Source organism: Heterocephalus glaber, unplaced genomic scaffold (genome assembly GCF_053883595.1).
Source record: "Heterocephalus glaber isolate CG9 unplaced genomic scaffold, H.glaber_assembly_v1.0 deba00001532, whole genome shotgun sequence".
Classification (NCBI taxonomy): Eukaryota; Metazoa; Chordata; class Mammalia; order Rodentia; family Bathyergidae; genus Heterocephalus; species Heterocephalus glaber.
Window position 1 is genome coordinate 30943721 of NW_028258330.1, and position 13692 is coordinate 30957412.

A 13692-nucleotide genomic window follows, 5' to 3' on the forward strand; every position below is an offset into this window, starting at 1 on the left:
ATACTTAAGTACAACCAGCACCCAGATTCAGGAATAGAACCTACCAGCACCCTACATTTCTGAATAATATTTAACTCTTAATTTTAAAAGAATAATACCGCTTAGCAACTCTGCAACCTCAACAAATGCATTTCTGATTAAAGTTGAGAACGAATAGGGAAATACCATGCAATGTGTGTGATTTCAATCTCCACCACAACTTCCACACAGATCTGTTCTGCAAAGGGAATCGCAACCTCTCTTCTTCAACTCTGCCGAGGATGTCCAGAGAGATTCACTTTGATCGCACACATTGAGTGCGTAGCTGTTAGTGGTGGCTGTTCTGCTGTTCAGCTTCTCAGAAGTCAGCCCTGTGTCTGACCAAATGGCTTGAGTCCTTGTGACTGGTCATGTCCTGCACTCCTGCTTTCTAAGCTCAGAAACAGCAGGCAGCGGGAAAGGGCAATTTCTGCAACCAACACGTATTTCTGTACATGCAGATTTCCATAGAGTGCTCGATGTCATTTCCTTTATAGGGCACATTACCTTGGAATTCCTGGGAGTTTACTTTCATTTGAGTCTAGAGACTGCTGAGGATTAGGATAGGGCAGGGAGGGAGTATAAATATTTCTTGAATATAGGGTATTCAGGACTTTGGGGGGGAATTCTCAAAAGTTACCCAATATCCTCCCAACTTGGCCTTCCCCTATAATTGATGGACCTCTATATATGACTTGGTTATCTTTTTTTTTTCAGTACTAGGAACTGAGCTCAGGGCCTTCACATGGACCTATTTCCCTAGGCCTATTTTTGAGACAGTCTTGCCTCACTACGTTGCCCAGGCTGGGCTTGAACTTGTTCTCCTCCTGTCTCAATCTTCCAGAATCCTGGAATTATAGGTGTGCATCACCACACCGGGCTTGACTATGAGTTATTTGAGGGAAGTGACAGTGAAGCTGTATCCACATCGAGCTGTTTTTTTCTACATTACCAGCCATCAGCCTCTGTAATGGGAAAAAGTGGGAATTTGGAGTAAAACACACTGCCCTTCACATGGAAGATCTGCCCATTACATGAAAGATTTCTACAAAGTCCAGCTATCTCCTCCTGTCTCTGCTACTTCCAGGGCAAGCTGAGATAGGAGGAAGATTGCGCTCACAGTAGTCTGGACGTTTTCAACAGATAGATAATATACCGCCAAGGCTGGCCCCCAGACTTAATACCACCCACAATAGCCACAAAACAGGAGCAAAAGCAGGGTATCTTCGAGGGTGTCAGTTGATTAATTAATCTTCTTACCACCTGCAGCTAAGCTCAACCAAGAACATTTTCTTCCCTTTGGAAAGGTGCCATCTCAAGCTCACTATCTGGCACCTTAGCACAGCCATGTACTTGGAGAGCAAGTGATGTGACTGGACCCTCCACTGAAACCAGCACAATGTCAGGCACACAGCAGGCACTCACCAAATGCAACTGAATTTAAAGTTCTTCCCAATGGAGGCTATGGCTAAGCTTAACGGAAATTATGCGTAAAATGGTGTATGTAAAAGATTACATCACTCCCTCGGCCCCCTCCCCAGAAGAAAAGCAGGGAATAGTCCCTGGACTATCGGATGGTGAGAAGTGTTAACGGTGGGTTCTTTGAAGTAGGATCTAGTCCTTAGTCACCTCCGCATATTCTTACATACACCAAGGACTCAATAGATGTGTTTCCAGGAATCATCAGACCCTCCATATCAATGTCTATTGATTTAAAGGTACTAAGTGGATATTGTGCCAAATAAGTGGCTCCATATTTTACTGAATGACCACCTAACTCATCCACAGTTCCAGACTGGAAGAGGAGTGATTCTTGTCCTGGGGTTCCCTCCAACAGAAGGGAAAGAAATTACATGAGTTTTAACTCCTAGAATTTGGTTTAGATTTTTAAGCATATAACTCTCAAGGTGGCAACTCTAAGAGATAGAAAGGACAGAAAACATTCCTCCTTTAAAAAAATGTCATATTAATAGTAATAATATCAGTATTAATTACCATTGATGAATATATTTAAAATGCTGAATATTGAGCAAGTGGCTTAAATATAAATATTCTCATATTTGCTCAAGAAGGCAGTAAATTAGCATTACTTCTTTCTTTACCTTTCAAATGTGGAAGCGTGGTGAGATCTGGAAAGTAATTTGGTCAACACCATAGACACAGAGTCAAAATCAAGCCAAGATCTGCCTGATTCCACAACTAGTACTGTGAGAGAAAGCAAGCCTACTACAGTCAGATGTCTTGTCCCCACTTAGTATCAATAATGGTACCAGAACAAAACCTCAGTAGCATGGGATCTACCACAAAGGATCAACAACTGGGATCTCATCTTATTAAAAAGCTTTTGCACTGCAAGAGAAACCACTAACAGAGCTAAGAGACAACCTACAATGTGGGAAAAAATTTTTAGCAGCTGTACCTCAGACAAAGGTCTACTCTCTACAATCTATAAAGAACTTAAAAAAATCAGACCTTCCAAATTTAAAGACCCAATTCAAAAATGGGCATCTGAAATGAACAGACATTCTCAGACAAAGAAGTAAAAGCAGCAAGTAAATATATGAAAAATTGTTCAACGTCACTGGTTATTCGAGAGATGCAGATGAAAACAACACTGAGATTCCACCTCACCCCAGAAAGAATGGCTGCTATCAAGAAATCAACCAATAACAAATGCTGGAGGAGGTGTGAGGAGAAAGGAACCCTTCTCCATTGCTGGTGGGAGTGCAGACTGGTGCAACCACTGTGGAAATCAGTATGGAGATACCTCAAAGAACTAGGACTACAGGTCCCATTTGATCCAGCTATTCCCCTGCTGAGTATCTTTCCCAAAGAATTAAAAGAATCATACCACAGCAATATATGTGCACTCATGTTTATAGTGGCACAGTTTGTAGTAGCTAAATCTTGGAAACAGCCCAAGTGCCCATCAACTGGAAACTGGATAAAGAAGATGTGGGGTTTTTTTTATAAAATGGAGTACTACTCAGCCATAAAGAATGAGAAACTAGAGACATTTATAGCTAAATGGATGCATATTAAGGGCGTACTCTTAAGTGAAATAAATGGGACACACATGTGTAAATAATGAATAGTTTCTCTAGTGTGAGAAACTGGAAGTGTAAATAAGGGTTAAAATGATTCAAAGGAATACTTGATAATTTGAAATAGGAAGCAAAGGTCCAAAGGGGTAGGGGTGAAGGGAGGGGAAGGGGAAAGGAAAGAAGGGAAAGGAAAAATTATGAGAAAAGAAAAAAAATGGAAATGAAGTCTATGTAAATAGGGAAGGGTGGAGGGGATGAAGGGTGCACAGGTAATGGGGAAAAAATAAGAACCAAGATACATCATGTACAGGTACAAGCACCCAATGATAAATGTAAATGTATTGTATACCTAAAATGTACCAATAAAAGAATATAAGGAAAAAAAGTAATAGTACCAGTGGATGACATTATTTTTGATTATAAACTCAACTTCTTCACCTTTATATATTCTCTAGGTTTCCATATAGAGCAACATATGTTACCTAATTCTTATTTTAAATTAAATCACACAATGGTTGTGCAGGCATCCCCAAACTCTGGCAAAGTTTCCATTGCCCACAAGATGGTGTTGAGGGGTGAACCAAAAACCTCCAGACCAAATGTCCTATGGACCCACCCATTGCACCATAGCACAAGTGCCCTGGAATTTTCCAGCAAGATCTGCTAACTGTTTTCGTCAAGGAAGGAAAAATGACCTAGTAAATACATCAACTGCCTGTCAAGTGCCAATTTCTACATTAAGGGTTTTGGATCCCTTACTCCAAAGCAAAGTATCATAAAGTTCCTTGGATGTCCCTGACAGGTACCTCGGGAATTTGACAATTATGAGTTGGTTTAACTTTCACCTCTCTAGGAGTAATGGTTTATCTTCCATTGTTGAGTTTATATCTAACCTAAATTGATGTAGGTTTCAATCTGCTGAAGAACTATGAATGATGTTCCATACAATATCTTGAATGTTGCCTTTTTCTGGTTAGGAGTTGGATAGATTTCACATTCAAACAATAGAGCAGTTGCCCTTTGAGAGTTGAGGTTCTGGGGAAGAAAGAGACAGATCTGCTGGAAAGACACATGAACTAAGAAAAGGCCTGATGTGCAGCTGCAGATCTATTCCTTCCAACCTTTCAACAAATCACCGTAAGCCTCACATTGTCAACTTTAAAATGACCATATTTGTCCTGTGTGATTTATTTTATTGAAATAATCAAGTATTTTAAAGTACACAAATTACAAGGCATAAAAAGTCACCATTTTAAATGTTAAATTTTATCCATATGAAGAGAGCAAGTATTACCTTTCAATAGGAAGCACTAAATCTGGGCGTACATTACAATCTGGAGTCTTATCTGAATCTCAGCTCCATCATTTATTAGCAATGTGACTTTAGATAAATCATGGAACTATATGAACTGCAGTCTCTATATCTGTAAAATGAGAGTAACAACAATACAAAGTTCTCAGAGTTGTGAGGACAGAAATAAATATATTTAGCAAAATGTTTAGCACATAGCATCTAATGGTATTACTACAAATATTATTATGTGTACAATTTTTTGATTTATGTATATCATAAGCTATGATATGTTATATATGGCTCATACTGATTCCCACAAGCCATTAATATGCATCTCTTTCCACCTTAGTCCAATGACATCACATTGGTAGCTTGAAATTAGCATAGTTGGAGTTATTTACTCCATGGAAATTAGGAAATGCTACAAATCAGAGTGGGCATCTAGTTTTCTTTCAGAAAGTCAGTTCGCCAGTATCCTGATGGTTATAAATATTAAATATGTCTTGGTTTAGTTCCCCTAGAGCAGTTCTTAAGATGAGAATCATAATCAAACAAGTTATTAAGAATGTGCCTCCCCCAAAAACTTTAAAGAACAGAAGGAAGTGGTATAGGGCAAGGGAAGCATCCAGCCAAAGATGGTTTGCTATATAGTTTGGTTGTGGTTGAATGTCCCCCACTGGTCACTTGTGATGGAAGACTTGGTCTACAGAATGGTCCACTGAGAGATGGTGAAACTTTTCAGAGGTGGCCCTATTGGGAGGCCCTTAGCTCACTGGACATGCTTTTAGAAGGTAATTCTCAAGTGTCCCTTGGTATTTCTCTGCATGGATTTTTATAAAAGTAACAAGTTTGGTCCTTCCAGTTCTCCATCTGGTTCCACCTCAAAATGTGACTGCTTTCCCCAGTGTTCGCTAAGCCATTATATGACACTATTGACACCATTTACAGTTACACCCTCACCAGATGCTGAACTGATGGGGGACCGAATCTGCACTGTATCCTTCCAAACTGTGAGTGGGTAAATCTCTTTTCTTGCTAAGTAGGCTGTGTCAGATATTTCCTTACAGTAACACAAAGCTGACTAATATGCATATTCAGCTAAAGTCTAGTCTCAGCCTGATTCCACAGGCAGCTTTGGTGTCTGAATGACACAATAAAAGTTCCACTTTGAGTCAAAAGGCAAATTTTCTCCCCCATATTCTTTGGCCATTGGCTATTAACAAACTTCTGGAGAGAAGGTAGCTTCCCAGGCATTTCTGGAAGAGATGGACCCTGATCCCAGAGTCACTGTCTAAAGGGTCCAGCTGTGAATCATTGACCTCCCATCCTGCTGAGCCATGGATGCACCAAGTGAGCAAGAGGGATCTCAGTGGAACCCCACACAGCTACTACAATATGGACAGATTCTTGTTCTGAACTTTTGAACTGGAATAGATTTTGGAAGTCACCTCTCCTGTGTATAATCCAATATGGAAAGGTTGTTTATGCTATGAGCAAATATTTGTTTAATGTGAACTGCATTCCTGGTAATGGAATAAATACCAGAGATCTAAGGGTAAGTACAATCAAATGTGGGACCCAACACGGAAGGAATTTACACTTCAGCTATGGAGACAGACGTTAACCAAATGCTCCCACAAGCAAACAGGAATTTACGAGTATGATGTTTACTGTGAACAAGAAAAAAAACCAATATTCTTGAATGTAAAGAGCAGAGTTTAATGGATGGGGCTCCCCTGAAAAGGCGATAAGAAGCAGAGATCCCAAGAATGAGCTGGAGCTCACTAGGTGTAGAAGCACGGTGATCTAGAAAAGGGAGAGGCTAATGGTGGACAGGAAGGGAAACCTTCCCTTGGCTCCAGCTCTGATCCAAGCTTGTGAGTGATTAGTCCCTGAGGTGGTCCAAGGAGTAGAATGGCTCTTGCAGGCCATGGGATTTTGGAAACTGAAGATTCAAGGAGTTCTCTTTGCTCTTCTGAGCACAGTACACAGAAGGCAGGCCGGTTCTTCTCTATTTCTACTGTGATTCTAGATTTCTATATTTTGAAAGCAAGACTGTTTTTATGCTCTTTATATTCTCTCCAATTGGTTACTCTCTGTTTTTTGTTTGTTTGTTTACATTTAGAAAAGTGCCTTTGGAAATCCATACCTGATTTAGCTGTGGCAAGGAAGAGGGGTGGAAGGTGGGTCCTTACTAAGTCCTGAAGCTAAAAGGAATCGGGGATGATGGAGATGTGTATTGCATCTAAATGAACATGATCCTGTGAATATATGTGCATATATATCCGTGTGTGTATGCATGCATGTGACTGTGTGTCCGGTGCTTGTGTGTACATTTATTTGGCGTGAGTGTGTCTGTCTGTCTGTCTGACTTTCTGTCTGTTGGTCTGTCTGTCTGCTTTGGTGATCAGGGCTAGGAGGTCAAGAGTGGAGGTGGGGGAGTGGAACGCACAAGGCAAGTCATGGAGGCTAGAGGAGGAGGGGAAGTGCATATTGCTGCTGCTCAGCCCATTATTAAAGAGAAACAACATTCCCAGCAGGAGGCAGAGGGGTAATAAAACCAGTGGCTCCACAATTTATGATGCTAACTGAGATTCCGTCGTTTGAAGCAAGACTATCCCGGAGCATCAAGGTCAACAAGCCGGCAATGCCCTGGCTTCCAAAGAGCTCCCCCGTGTCCACCTATTAATCAGCCCATTGCAGAAAATGCACCAATGAGCTCTGCTCTGGAAACATCATTAATAAGCAGGGACAGGCCAAATTGCTAAGAATTCCAGGATAAGGGCAGGAAGGCAAGGAAAGAATATTTATATACACATATGTGCATGTTTGCTTATGGCGCGTAGCCTATTATGTATACTGAACCATCTATTATAGAGGTCATATATAAGTGTGTCTATTCATTTTCCATATATTTTATATTCTATGAGAAATTTGCGGGCTTTAGAACCTTGCCAGATGGGATTAGAGCAATTGTTCTTCTGCTGAGACTTTGGGAAATTAATGAGGTTCACACGCAAAGCCATGAGAAAATAGAATCTTTTTTTTAAGTGCTCAGTTTCCAAAAATACAGCAGCCACAATTCCAGAGAGAGATCCGTTTAGTGGCTAATCTTGAAGCCCATCAGTGGCCCCAGCATATCCTTCAGGTTATTGAGATTCTGAATGGAACTTTAATCAGCTTAGCCCAGCCTGGGCACCAAGGGCCTCCAGGCAAAGAGCCCTGCAGATCCTCTGGAAACTGTCTCCTTTGCTCTAAATAGGTGGATCATTCTCTCTGCAGCTCTATCCTGGAGTGCAAAGATGAACTTTCTTTTGTGCTCAGGAAAATAATCAGTAATAGGGAGGGAACCCAAGCCATCAGAACCCCAAAGGCAAGGACTGAGCATTTTCTTTTTATGAAGTTTCAACATTGTCTGAGACTTTGGACCCCAAATTGGGATTCTCAGCCCCAAAAATATGCTTCTGTTTTAATGTTCTATCATCAAAAATTTTCCCAGATTCTCCATTCCCGTCAGAGACCACCCTGAAAAGGAACTCTGTGCCACTTTTGTCACTCTGCAAACCCCAGGGGACAAGTCTTTGGCCAATATGGTGACCTCCCATTCTGTGACTTCCCTCACAGAATGTAAAGGCTGGGGAAAGGAGCAAGCCCAGCGCTGCGTTCCTGCCTTAGTCACATGAGCCAGCTGGTCCCAAACAAAACCAATGTTGGCTTGCTTCCTCCCTCTCTCCAGTATTCGCCTCCAGTTTGGAACAGGAAGGGTTTTTGTCAGCAAACACCCCCAAAGGATGTTTTTCTATTGCTTAACAGACCTCAGGATCAGAATTTCTGTCTGTTTTCTTGGTTTCTTGATTCCCTCCAGTCCCATCTTCTGCTTGGGGCAGCCTTGAAGGGCAACTAGAGTGTTTAGATGTTACATTTCATTTGATACAACAGAAAATGGTTCTAAGGTAGATTTTCAAGGGGCTCTCCTGGTAACAACGTACGGCATGGCACATGTATTATATCTGTGTGTATTACAATGACATGTGAGAAATTTTAATTGTCATTTATTGAGCATGTACTTATACCAGAATTACATGTTAAGCTATTTACATCCACCATACAACATCCTTTGATGAAATGGATACTCAAAGGCTGCGTCCAGAGTTCTAAGGACTGAAGGAGGCAGGGTTTTAATCCAGGTATTTCTTTTCCAAAGTAGGTTCTTTACCTTCCTGTGTCCTATTCCAGGACCATCAAATCAGAACTTCCAGTAGAGAGAAATAAGCTCACAAAACTTGATTCTTTTGCAGATGAATAAATGACCCTGTCAATTACTAAGTAGTAGAAGAGACCAGAACCTAAGTAATACAGGGATCTTTTTATGTCTTTGTGTAGAAAGATGTTGTGGAAGGTGAGGAAAGGCCTCCTCCCTTTGTCCCACTTTCAAAGAGGGTCCCTCCCTTTCTCACTGTATGAACTCAAAAGGTGCCTGCTCTATCACTAGGGTTCTGAATAAAAATTCATTCATTTGATTACCCCAAATATATCCTGGGCAGGAAGATGGCAATCGGAGGACCCAAAGCAGCCTCCAGCCCAGAACCAGGATCAGTGATGAGGCTGAGAGCAAGTGTCTTGTCTTGGGAGTCCCTGGGAGGGGCAGGTACTCTGCACACAGGAGCAAGCTGAGTGCAGATTCTGGGGCTGGGGTGCCCAGGAACAGATCCAGACTTCCAGACTTTCCAGAAAGAGGCACCAAGTTGTGGAGTCAGGAAGATAGAAAAGATGGCAGCTGCTGGTGTTGTCTCGATCTTATTATGGCTAAGGGAGGAGCCACTGTACTCCTAACAAACTCTCAGATATGAGATATATTCACTGAATGGAAGCTTTTTTTAAAAAAGAATGAAAAATACAGATACTCTGACCTTAACAAGATGAACGGTGGAACCTAGTATCGATACTCAAGGCACCTTTGGTTAACCTAAATTTGTGTCCCTCAAAGCAGTTTCAGGACCTGTACAAACTGTTTTTATGCTGTGCCTTGGTTTTGCCATTATGCACTTAATAATTCTGGTGTTTTTTTGGTACTGGGGATCAAACTCAGGTCCTTGCGCTTGCGCAGCAGGCAGCGAAAACGCTGAGCTAAATCCCCGGCCCTTCACTTAATAATTCTTAATGATTTTGCACTTAATAATTCTTGTTGATCTTTGTTGTTACAAATGTGAGAATTTTTCAAGCTAGCTCTAACCAGAGGCTTTGGCTACCGAGGTATCTTTGTTATTTATATTGCTCTTCAGAAGCAAGAGAAAAGAAATTCACATCAGATACTTTACCAGGAATAATACAGTTTTATCCTCATCTTGTATGTATTTTAGCTTCATATATAGATCACTTTAGAGATGCTTCACATGTTCCTTAATCTCACATACCTTTGAAGTGGAGAGCTACATGCTGACCCAAGTCAGACAATCTCTGACCCTTGGTATCATTTTTACAATCTCACCCCAAACAGGAAAAGACTCCTCCTGTGGTCCTTAGTACTCTGTTTTTCTTGTTCCATATCATTTTCATTTTCAAATAAACCCTGATTTCTTGACTGAGTCATTCATTCACAAATTAATAACTTCATAACAAAGTGTTTGCCCATGTAAGTAAAAAAGATGGCAGGCCACTCTTGCTATCTCCTCGCTTGAAACTAGATGCCCCTAATCCAACTTGGCCTGGAGCCTCTAGCTAAATCCATGGAGTAGAGTGGGTACCGAGGGATGGTGGTTTGGTGCAGCAACTGAACATGCCTCACTCATGCTTCCAATCCACTTCCCCTCCTGACTTCCCATTTTCTGGTCAACAGGATAATACTCTATCATCTGCTGAGGCTTCTGGGCCAGTGCTATATAAGTCCTCTCTGGCCAGGCCATGGGTCTCAGGGGCCACCCAGACGATCTCTGGGTCCTCAATGGAGGTAATTTAGCAGGTATGACAACTCAGAGGTACAGCAGCTTCAGGAAGGGAAAATTAACTCAGTGGCTGTATATCAAAAGGCAAGTGGTCATTCATCAATAAAAAAAAATCAGTTTCTTGGCCTTTTGAGATAAATGAGCCACCAGTACCTACAGGAGAGAAGACTAAGGAAAAATAACCTCTAAGTACAAACAGGGCACTTCATCTTTCAGCTTTGCCCTTCTACCTGTGGATTTTTCATTGGCTTCTCTACTACTTTTATTGCCTAGACTGAAACTTATTTTCTTGTGATGGAGAGTCAAGGCGGCAGGGTTTCAGGGCCATGTATCTATTACTTTACTCTGTCCTCAGAGACAATGCAGCCCTAGGAACCTTTGCATTTTTAGAATGTGATTTCCTTTTTCTTTCAGAACAGCAGCCTCTTGCTCTGTTTGGCCCTGTCCCTTCTGTCTAGCCATGCCCTGTCTCCTGCAGTAACTTCCGGGATCAGTTCTCCTTCTCCTTTCCTGAGCCAGCCCCTTCCTGCTTCTCCTTTCAGGATGTCTGCTCCAGCTGTTTTTAATTACCTCCCTCAGGCCACTTGGGGTGAGTGATGCAGCACTCGGCCGGATTTGTTTTTTAAAGAATCAGATATGTGTTCAGCATAGTCCATCCAATGTCACAGCCACTGAATGTGCATTTTTGTTTCCCATGTATAGGAAGCAGCAAGTCCCCAAGTCACTTTGGGTGAAAAGGTAAGATTTGGAAGTTAGAAGTAACTGAACTTGAACTCTAGCTCTGACTATATGGGCCAGTCCCATAAGCCTCTCTGAACCTCAGTTTTCATATTTGTAAACAGGGACCAGGGCACGAACTTCACAGCGCTGCTACCAAGACAAAGTGAGTAAATGAATGCAGAAAGCATAATGAAATGCGTAACCACTGGACTTTTGTTTACTTTAAAATGCATTATTTTGGTTTTGTCTCAAATATCCTATCAAAATTAGGTCATATAGATTCTTCCTTCCAAGTCTCTCTTATATGCTCCTACTTCTCCTTCAGTCCTGCTCCTCCCTTATAATCAAGTTCATCATGCTTGTTTTGGAACTTTTACAATAACTCTCAAGTGACTTTTCAGCTTCTGATCTTGGTATTTTTGACATTAGATGACTTTTGTAAACTAAACACTCTGTCCCTGCTCCAAAGGTATCGCTCAGCCTTACAATCACTCATAGCTACAGGTCTGACTTTTACTTTGTGGGATAATAAACCCTCACAGCTCAAACCACAACAGGGAGCCCAGAGTTGCCTTATAGTTAAACATGCCTAAGTCACACTGGCAGGGACTCTCCTGCCTCAATGATTTCACCCCAGTCTCAAGATTACCATTTTGACACCTCTCTAGTCTTGTCTCCTTACCTCACATTTTATCCAGTTTCATTGTTGCAACTTGATCTTTCATCTTAAAAAGTTGAAATGCCACTATTACCATGCCATAAGTAGATAGATAGATAGACAGACAGACAGACCTTTCTCAGAGAATGTTGAGGGTATTATGAATATAGGGTCCAACTACCCCAAAATCAACAGCAAGCCCTCAATGGATGCCCACCCTTCTTTCATTCTACTTCCTTGTTGTATTTTTTCTATCATAGCTAGGAAGTGTTTTCACTGATCCCATCTTTGTGCTGTCTCTTTGTTTCACTCCCCTGAATTATTAAATTCTTTTTTCCCACTATACAATTAGTGACTACATGACTATATAGGCTGAACCAATCCACAAACAAAATGCAGAACAAGAATGCTTCTGTCTCATTAAACACCGAGCAATGTAGTATCAAAATGAATAATGAAACAATAATATAAAAAGGTAAGAAGACATCATCACACACACATTCATGAGAAAAGGTGATTTATTCTCACCATCTTCAGTTCAGTATGCCTTTGCAAGAAATACACGGGGTCCAGTGCTGGGGATTTAGCTCAGCGGTGCCGATGCCTGCCTCAAGTTCTATCCCCAGTGTCAAAACAAACAAACAAAAAGAAACATAGAGTCCTAAAGCAGAAAGTATTGGTTTTGTAAAATGCCCACGTAATATTTACAAAAATGTTACACAAATAATAGTCAACACAGAAAATCTTAACAATTTTCAAACTCATATAGCAATTAAATGACAAGTAATTTGCACTGTTCAGGGCCGAATTCAATTACTTCCTCTTTCAGTGAGCCTTCTCTTACAGCTCCATCAAAAATGGACATATTACTTCTCTGAACCCACCTGGCCTTCTTGCTTACTTAGACAGCTTCCATGGTTCCTAACTTTCTTCTGCTACATCTTAAAAATTTACAAAAACTTTTTTTGAACCCAAGGTCTCTTACATGCTAGGCAAGTACTCTAACACTGATCTACATCCTCCATCCCTAAAAGTTGCAGAAACTAATTCATCCACTCATTTGTGCATTTGATCATTAATTTATCAATCCATTCATCTATTTGATAGTCATACATTTAATATAAGTAACCCTGAAAGACAGTCTCAATCATGACTCTTTAATATAGGAATCATTTTACATTCACCCCAGGGATGGCTTATAAGTTAAAAGTCTTCCAACTGGAAATGTTCTCTCAATTTTAGTTCTAAGTACCTCCTTTTCTTCCATGCTCCTGAGTCCCAGCATGCCTTGCAGCTAGTCCTGGCCAAGTGATGACACATTCACACTACCCTGAATAAGAAAAAGGGCATGGTATAGGTTCTGGAGTTGATTATTTATGGGGCTTCAGTCTACTTGGAAAGCCTAGAAAGAAAAATGACAAAGGAACTTGAGTGATGATGAGATATGCTCAGTTCTCTTTTGCCATTAACTAGCTGTATGTCTCTGGGAACATTAACCTCATGGAGCCTTGGTTTTCTTATTTGTAAACTGATAATTCTTTTTCTACTTCACAGCTTTTGAATGATTCAATAAAATGAATTAATTGAAGTACCTGACACAGAAGTGTTCCAGTGAATCTGAGACTTCAATCTCCTCCGTGGTTTATGCCAAGTGTTAGAAAAATACTATTTGGATCAAACTTATCCCATGGCTTGTTTTTATAAATAAAGCCTTATTGAGATGAGACATAGCCACACCATTCATTTCCATATTGTCAATGAATGTTTAAGTATTATGACAGCAGAGTTCAGCAGTTGCCATAGAGACCATATGACTACAAAGCCTAAAATACTCACTATCTGGACCTTCACATAAAAAATATTCAATTCCTAGTTTATATTGTTATGAAACACTATTGGATTATGGTTGGACACAGATCTGTGTCAGGCTCATGGGTTCAAATGCTGGTTTTAACATTACTGACTTTGGGACTCTGAGAAAGTTGTTTAACTTATCTGTGCATTTTTTCTATATCT

The 13692-nt window shown here is 40.7% G+C and overlaps 1 long non-coding RNA gene across 1 annotated transcript; it reads left to right on the forward strand.

Moving 5' to 3' along the window:
• The first annotated feature begins 10950 nt into the window (after positions 1 to 10950).
• LOC147824737 (uncharacterized) lies at positions 10951 to 13395 on the forward strand. The gene is made up of 3 exons (XR_015441922.1): positions 10951 to 11036; positions 11141 to 11181; positions 13231 to 13395. It is a non-coding gene; the product is annotated as an uncharacterized LOC147824737 (long non-coding RNA).
• Positions 13396 to 13692: the final 297 nt, after the last annotated feature.